We start from the raw sequence: 8,875 nt of genomic DNA, 5'->3' as shown, positions 1-8,875 counted from the left end.
TATTTATATAATATATCCACTGGTGTTATCACCTTTTGCCATGAAATCCTATCCATACATCAGAAATATGTCTACTACATTTCCCATCAGCCACTACACATCACAGGACTATGTCACATTTCTATTCGTGCACCTGAATCACATTGCTGTTAATTAGCACTTGTTTATAGACACAACTTTACTACACCTCTGTTCTCTTGGGTGCCACTTCATGCTTTTGTTCATGCTCTGTATGTTTCCACAGTTCAGGTTCTGTTTGTTTTGTACTCTTGTGCACTTTATTATAAATTCTTGCATCTGCTTTCCATGCATTAAATGACAAGGACTTACATGCAAAACTGTTGTTCCTTCAGTTTTCGCCACATGAGGAGGCGGAGAACAGAGAAAAACCTTAGAAAAAAAAAAAGCTGGAAGCATGAGAACATGAGGAGAGAAGGAGAGAGAGAAAGAAAACGAGAGAGTAGCAACCTGCATCACATCCATCACACTTCTTAATTGGTCAGGATGAAAACTTTGTGGAGGGAACAGAGGAAGGAGCACACGAGGCATCTCTTGGAAATAGAAAAATGAAGCGATTAAAGTGAAGCCTGGCTGGATGATAGCGCCCAAAGCTCCAGGCCTCTCCAGCTAAATTACTGCTCTCTACACTCGTGCTGCAGCACAGCGAGGCCACAGAGAGACTCTGGAAGGGGATTTCAAAGAAAACGCCTTTAAAGAGTATATTGGGTGTATGTGTGTGGTGTGTAATGGGCTAAGAGCTGTATCTTTTATTTTTCAGACATTCAAAGGATGCAGACATTGGATGACACTTTGAGATTGGTAGCACTAGATGACACATCCAGTCGAAGATGGTGAGATGGTGAACATTTCAAAAACACAAATAGCTGAAAAGATGGCCCCACAAAAAGTTTGCAAAAAGCGTTCGCACTTTTCTCCGTGCAGATCATTACTTGCTTCTCTTTAAAACTACAACAACTCCATCAACAGCCTGTATATGGTGTAAAGGCCTTCCACTATGTTCCCACAAGGGCTTCTGTGTTTCTGTGCAACAGGAAAGCTTTTGAGCTAGGAGGAGCTTAAATCCAAGGCCAGAACACATGAAGGCTTTCTGAGTGGGATGAGTGATATATCCTCTGTCACCTGTTAATCACAGGAACACTCACAGGAACACTCAAATAAGGGTCTGTGTGAGCTTGTGCATTTGGACAAGGGCATATAAGGCTTTCCGATGTGATTGGCTGGATGTATGTTTTTTAAGGTTATCTAATTGTTGATAGTGAGGGAAATAGAAAGAAAACATTAAGTAAGATGCTAAATTAAGGTCTGTGGGTGTCTTTTTTAGTCTTTGCTCATTTTTGGTTCATAATAATCATAATAATATTAATAGAATAATTTTTTTTAAACCACGTGGTCTCTCCTTCGTCCAATTCACGTTTCACATAAGATTAATTCATTAATCAGAAGCTTAGGAACTTCAAGGGGAATGCAAGAACTCAAAACAGTGTCAAAAAGCATAGAGTATCAGAAATATAAATACTTTACTGCAAAACCTAATAAAGCATTACTTTAAGTTAATTTACCAATTTCAGTATTCGACTCATATTGGCTCAAAGATGCACTAGTCTAAGACACATGTTGGTAAAAAGCCAACGTTTTTTGAGGTTTTTTATATTAAAATACAAATCAGATTATTGAATTAACCAAGATCAACTCAACAGCCTCTTCAAAATGGCAAAATGAAACAAATATCAAACTCCGAACTCCCAAATATCAGTCCTTCAAAAAAGAAAAAAGTAGAAAAGCAATCTTTCAAAAACATATCTTCAATTGACAAAAAAAAAAAATTACAGTATCATGTCACAAAGAAGAAGAATCATGAGTTTATATTAGACAAATAAAACTCAAGGAAATAATTTTAGCTAAAGTAAAACTTTCTTCCATTAGGGGTCGCCACAGCGGATCATCCACATGTTTGATTTGGCACATGTTTTGACGCTGGATGCCCTTCCTAACGCAACCCTCCCTATTTATCCGGGCTTGGGACCAGCACTAAGGGTGGCTGGGGTTGGTTTCCTGACCGGGGATCAAACCTGGGCTGCAGCGGTGAGAGCGCCGCATCCTAACCACTAGACCACCAGGGACCTAAATAACTTTAGCTAAAGTGAAACCAAATATTCAGAGGTAAATAACTGCACAATGTAATTGAGAAGTCATCGTCAGTTAAAATATCCTAGAGTACAAAGTACATCTATTCAATCATAAATGTAGTTGAGTGATGAGTAAAAGTTACTTATATGTTTGATACTCAGTAAAACTAGAAAGTAGCCAAAACATTACTTAAGTACAGTAACAAAGTACATTTACATAAATTCTGGATAAACTTAAATACACTGGAAAAAATATCATAACTAGAATAACTAATTTCAATTATATGAATGGATTGTAGAAGCACTGTATTGAATATTTGTGTTCATCAGCCACAAGGGTGTTTATAAAGTCAGACATTGATGGTAAGGTGAGGAGGTCTGGGGAGCCTTCAGTGTTTCAATTCATCCCAAGGGTCTTCAGAACGGTTGAGATCAGAGCTCTGTAGCAGGCCACTCAAGATTTTCCTCTTGCCATGCTGGAACAGGTTTTGGGCTTCCAAATTCAAATGAATGCAAAGTTTTATTATAAACTTTTCAGCTTCTCCCATCAGGGGTCGCCACAGCGGACCATCCGCACGTACGATTTGGCACATGTTTTTACGCTGGATGCCCTTCCTAATGCAACCCTTCCCATTTATCCGGGCTTGGGACCGTTGGGTTGGACCGGAAATAGATGCTGCACATGCTAATTTAGTCAAAATATTAATGAATAAAAAAGCACATTTCATAGCGTCGGAGTAGAGTCGACCAATCAGAAGATGAATATTTATTCATGGTTAAACTAAACTATTCATTGATCTGGCCAACATTTGCACCTACAGTGCACACATCAGAGCAGGCGAGGATTGAGGGTCTTGCTCCGTGGCTCATCAGCATCTCTCTGGTGTTCCTGGGGTTTTAACCTCACAGCATTCCGGGTTCGCTATCTCTGAATCTTAACTCTCTGGTCCTCAAGCAGCTTGATCCAAGTGTTGCTCCAAACCATTAACATATAATATATGCTGAATAAGAATTTAATGTGCTTTAATGCCCAAGAAGCCGAGAAACATCTCTACACCTTTAACCTCATTAAAAATGCAAGTATATATGAATATGTATGAGCCATGCACTTTCGTTCACAAACTCATCCAGAGCAATTATATTTTTCTGTGTGTCTGTGTGTCTGTGTGTCTGTGTGTGTGTGTGTGCATCAGCTCCTTCTTGTGCATACAAGATACAATACAACATTTTTACAACCCGCTAAGATCCACAACATGCTACTTCCTCTGCTAACACTCCTACAGTGATGTTCCCCTTCCTAGTGGTTTTATTACACTCGCATCACTCGCAACAAGTCGGTAATTAATGGATTTTGTGTCCTTTTGCCTCTAATTGGATATGCCTTTCACATGTTTTTTCAACCCACTGCAGACGATGCCTTTAGACGAAGACCTACTTAGTCTAGAAAAGAAAAATGAGACACAAGAGAAGTAGATAAAAGACTGTATTGATATAGTGTCGTTCATGCATTTAAATGCAAATGCTTGGAAATGCAAAGGAAATAATAATAATACAATTTTGTCAATTTGCATGTCAGAGGGTTTTTATAACTGGTACATGAGGTGAAGGGGGGAATCATGTTTAGAGTGAGAACACATGCCGTTTCTAAATCGTATACATGTTCCTATAGCTAATGTAAGAGTTTACTGTGATGCAATTAAAAAGATATTAATATAAAACATTGAGGAAGATCATTATTAAAATTATTATTTTCATTATTGGGATCTTGGAGAAGGTGGAGGAGTTCAGGTACCTGGGGTCAACAATGCAAAGTAATGGAGAGTGAATTAGAGAAGTAAAGAAAAGAGTGCAGGCAGGGTGGAGTGGGTGGAGAAGAGTGATAGCAGGAGTGATTTGTGATAGAAGAGTATCTGTGAGAGTGAAAGGGAAAGTTTATAGGACTGTGGTGAGACCTGAGATGTTGTATGGTTTAGAGACAGTGGCATTGAGTAAAAGACAGGAGGTGGAGCTGGAGGTAGCAGAGCTGAAGATGTTGAGGTTTTCGTTGGGAGTGACGACGATGGACAGGATTAGAAATGAGTTTATTAGAGGGACAGCACATGTAGGACGTTTTGGAGACAAGGTGAGGGAGGTGAGATTGAGATGGTTTGGACATGTGAAGAGGAGGGACATGGGGTATATCAGTAGGAGAATGCTGAGGATGGAGCCACCAGGAAGGAGGAAAAGAGGAAGACCAAGGAGGAGGTTTATAGATGTGGTGAGGGAAGACATGCAGGTAGTTGGGGTGAAAGAGGCAGATGTAGAGGACAGGGGGGTATGGAGACGGATGATTTGCTGTGGCGCCCCCAATGGGAGAATCCGAAAGAAGAAGAGTAGCAATCGGACTGTTTGAAAAAAAAATTATATAAATTGAAGCCACAATAACTCAAAAACTCATATAAAGCTTTGCTCTATCAGGATCTTAAATCTAAGGACGTGACTCGTGACATATAGCGCTTTACTATCTGAGTGTGTTACACTGCCAGGTGACACAGCAGGAGCAGCAGTTTGTAATAGACGTAGCTGGCTGGATTTGGATGTGTTGGATGAAAGCATGTGTTATTATTCAATCTAGGTGTTTAGTAATTATTGTGAGTGGGGGGAAATAGAGGGAAAACATTAATATGATGCAAAATGGGGAGGTTGTAGCTTAGAGGTTAAGGCATTGGACTTGCACATGTTTAAATGGCAAGTGTTTTAAATTCTGTGCACCTAATATGCATGTGTATCGTTTTTTAGAGTGGAGATTTCCGAGGCGACGCCCGTGAGGAAGCAGACTGTCAGTTCAGTGAATCGGGGGGTCTTTGACAGAACGGCTGTTGCCCACTTGCTGTGTGTTGGTGTGTGCCAGGCCAGTTTGCTGCTGGTGTGGAAACGTGTGATGGACAGCTGCTGTGGTGAACAGGTGCGTACAGAGGAGAGGCAGGTGAGTGGGTCAGCTTTTCTGTCCCACACATACACATTTAATTGGAGTCCTTTTTAAACGGACACAAACACCTAATCTTTTACACTTTTTTATAAATGTATAACGCATCTTCTTAAAGTTGAAATTTGTAAAACATTTTCCTCATCCTTTACACAATGTCACATTTTAAATGCGATTCTTTTTTCTCATACATAATAGACTTTCCAAATGTGAATACATATAATCCACAAATAAACTGGGGAAAGGAGAAAACCAATGGACCCAGAGAAAACCACTGTCACACATGGAGAACATACAAACTCTGCACACACACACATATAGGATGGATGGAGTAATTAAAATAACCACACAGATACGAGGCAAACATTCTAACCATTGAGCCACTAAGAAACCATACCTACAAGCATTAAAACATTTTCGAGACCACCTCTGTTTACAGGAAATCACTTTATTTATCTACGTTTACACATTATCACTTTCAAAATAATCTCTTTCCACAGTTATACAGCGCTCCCAACGTTCCTGCCACTTTTGGAGTGTGTTCTGGAAATCTTTTCCAAAACATTAACTAGCAATGGTGTCAAAGCGGTGAACTTTGAGTTGGATCTCCATCTTCGGAAAGAGGGCAAAGTCCAGCAGGAGTAAGGTGGGTTTGATACAAATATCTGTACTTTCTACTTCTTATATTTTTAAAACAGACTTGTTACCTTTTTTTTTTTTTATCTATTTGGTGAAATTTCAATGCTGTTTTCAGCCAATCAACCTATTTCTTGATTTTGCGTGGCTTTTTTTATCTACCACTGGTGCATCATTTCCTGGCTCTCACACGCCACAGATGTAGACTAGTTTCCAAAGCTAATAATGAGCAAAGCAGAAGGCAACAAGCAGTATAGGGTTAAAGTGGATGACATTAGCGATGTACAGTAAACATGACTGAGAACAGAGACATTCCTGATCATCATCATCTTTTCTCTGCTTGTGTTCCATATGGTGGATGTTTAGCCTGAATACATTCATTAGGTAAAAAATGTTACATTTGTTTTGTATAAATATTTTAATTAAGGCTGTCAAAATTAAAGTGTTAACGTAAATTAATTTTAATGGCACAAATTTTATTAACGTGCGATTAATGCAGCATGCATTTCTGTTTGACCATTTCTATTATAAAATAAATAAATATAAAAGAGGCAAAATGAAAACCAGTGCAACACGCGTTTATTCCCAACATCCTTTCTTTACTCAGATATACAAAAAATAAATACACTACACCGAAAATGTTTTTTTAATTGGTAAACATTTGTTTTGCGTTTTTTTTACATCAAATCAGCTCCAAAATCCACCATGATGCACACAATTAACCCTCTGGGGTCGACAAACGCGCCGGCACGTTGTGGCATTTTTTTCCCTCATAACGCAAAAATGCATTTAAATTACTGTCTTTTTATTGTACAGTTAAGAACAATACATCATTCAATTCTGTAAAGGTTATGCTTTTATTTGTATACACTCATAATAACAAAATGCTGAGCTTTTGAAAATGAAGAAAACAGACAGGGGGCGCTTTTTGTTGTCTCTGTCATCTCTTTTCAGAGACACAAAAATATAACAACCTGAATCTCAGTGAATAATCGCCTCACAGACATAATAAATACATAAATTAAAAGCTTTTAATGTCTACGTTTAACTACTAAAACAGGTAATAGCTAATTTTTAGTACATGCACCTCTGCCAGAAACATTCACAAGGTGTGAGATTTTCTCACGGTACCATTTTCACTTTGAGATCATGAGACTCTTAGGTCTAGATCACAATTAAAATTTAGCCACAATCATGAGAAAACAAGAAAGAAAAAATATATAATGCACCCCTTAGGACTTCCATAATTTTCATCAATATGATATTGAATTATGTTGGAAAATGGCAAGTAGGAAAATAACTCTTGTTTTTAAGGGTTAGCAGCAAAACCAGACAGTTTTCTTTGAAGTTTGAGGTCAGTGAACATTTTTTCTTCCTATTGAACCCCATTGGAGCTGCGCTAGCAAAAACAGTGTCACCATGTGCCCACTAATTTCTCCCAGGAATAACAGGAATCCAGCACTGACCAATGAATCAGCACCAGAATCCGTAAACACTTCACAAATGTTTCATAAAAACATATTTGCTTTTGTGTTTTAGGGTGATCTCTCCGTTTTACCCGTTCCAATTACACTACCGGTAGCTGTTAAATAATATTGGGAATAACTGTATATTATGATGAGACTAAACATTTTTATGTCAAGAAATGAGAAATGTTAACGCACTTGATTTGTTAGCAAGGGTCTTAATTCTTATATTCAGGGTGGGTGTAGGCTACCTTTAATTAATTTGTGTAATGAATTATTGGCTTAATAAATTATTAAATTTAACAGTTCAACTGTCACGTGTATCAGACATCTTTTCTACTGAATTAGCTTTAAGCAATTCTCTTTCTTAGAAATATATTTAATTTTATTGTCATTTGAAGTGAAACCAATCAACTACAGATTTCCAGACCAGTCAGAATTTGGGTACTTCATCTCTGAAACTTGTCGAAGTAAAATTTTGAATAATTGTGCAAAAATGGAAATAAATCCTTATTACAGTTGGCAAAATATTGTATTTTAGGTTTGGGGATGGCAAAAATTTTATCCATTTTATCTAACATGTATCTTACACAGGAGCCTGGAGCTTCTCCCAGGGAACTGGCAGCGAAAAGCCTGCATCGTGTTCCAACCCATCGCATGGATAAAACCACAGTACCCTGAGGAAACTCCATTCACACAGGGCAAAGGCGGAATTGAAACCCTCATCCCTAGAGGTTGAGAATCAATGATGCTAAGCGTTATTGTGCCAACGGTGCACGAGTGGAGGGAATAAAGAAATCTCGGCTTGGTGGACTTTACCTGTCGCTCTCTCTTCCAGCGCAGAACCAGTTATTGTGTTACAGTGGTACCAAAACCCAGGGCCAACGAGGAGTGCTGCAGCCGCTACCTACGTCCTGCGTGGCAACGGGCACTGCATCATCTGCCATGCCTCTCCAGGGAGGTCCAAATGGCGGTGTACCCAGGGACAGGCAGCTTCTCTCCCTCTCTTTTATTCCCTCTCTCCTTCTCCAATGACTGTTTCCACCCACCTGCTCCTTGAATCTTGGAGCACTTTCCACCACCTTCTGCCTCTCCACCAACTTCTAGTGCTGTTTGTTCTAAACCCTTGTTTAATGACACCTTATGATCCTAAGAGAAGAGAAGAGAAGAGAAGAGAAGAGAAGAGAAGAGCTTTGTCACATATACACTACCACACAGTGAAACTCTTGTGAAATCATATCCCAGCTTGTTATGAATCTAGGGTCCATTATGATACAGCATGATACAGCAGCACCCATTTATTAGAGAGTGCCAAGGACCCTTACGGCTATTGTTGGACCCTTAAACAAGAGTCCTTAGACCCATAGAGGACAAGTGATATTTTTTTACGTAAATATGATGCTTAGCACATACATGGCAGTGCTGGGCTTGAACCTTTGACTTTCTAATCAGTGACCCAGAGCCTTAACTCTTGAGCAATCACTGACTATGGGGTGTTTAAATGAGTCCTGAGGTAATATGTATTGCAAAAGATTTATTAGTACAGCAAATACATGGCTTGGCACTTGTCAGAAATCATTGTTGTTAATTATTGTTAATTATAAATGATGTGTACAAATTCAATGGGTGAATAAACCTTCTAAGATTTGTAGCATGTTTAG

At 38.9% G+C, this 8,875-nt stretch overlaps 1 long non-coding RNA gene across 1 annotated transcript; it reads left to right on the top strand.

The window, feature by feature from the left end:
* Positions 1-194: 194 nt before the first annotated feature.
* LOC124396662 lies at positions 195-8,875 on the top strand. Its single transcript, XR_006927822.1, has 5 exons — positions 195-249; positions 354-851; positions 4,926-5,091; positions 5,613-5,758; positions 7,809-8,875. It is a non-coding gene; the product is annotated as an uncharacterized LOC124396662 (long non-coding RNA).

Source organism: Silurus meridionalis, chromosome 14 (assembly GCF_014805685.1).
Source record: "Silurus meridionalis isolate SWU-2019-XX chromosome 14, ASM1480568v1, whole genome shotgun sequence".
Classification (NCBI taxonomy): domain Eukaryota; kingdom Metazoa; phylum Chordata; class Actinopteri; order Siluriformes; family Siluridae; genus Silurus; species Silurus meridionalis.
Note: the sequence above shows the minus strand (reverse complement) of the source record. Positions and strands in the feature narration are given on the sequence as shown.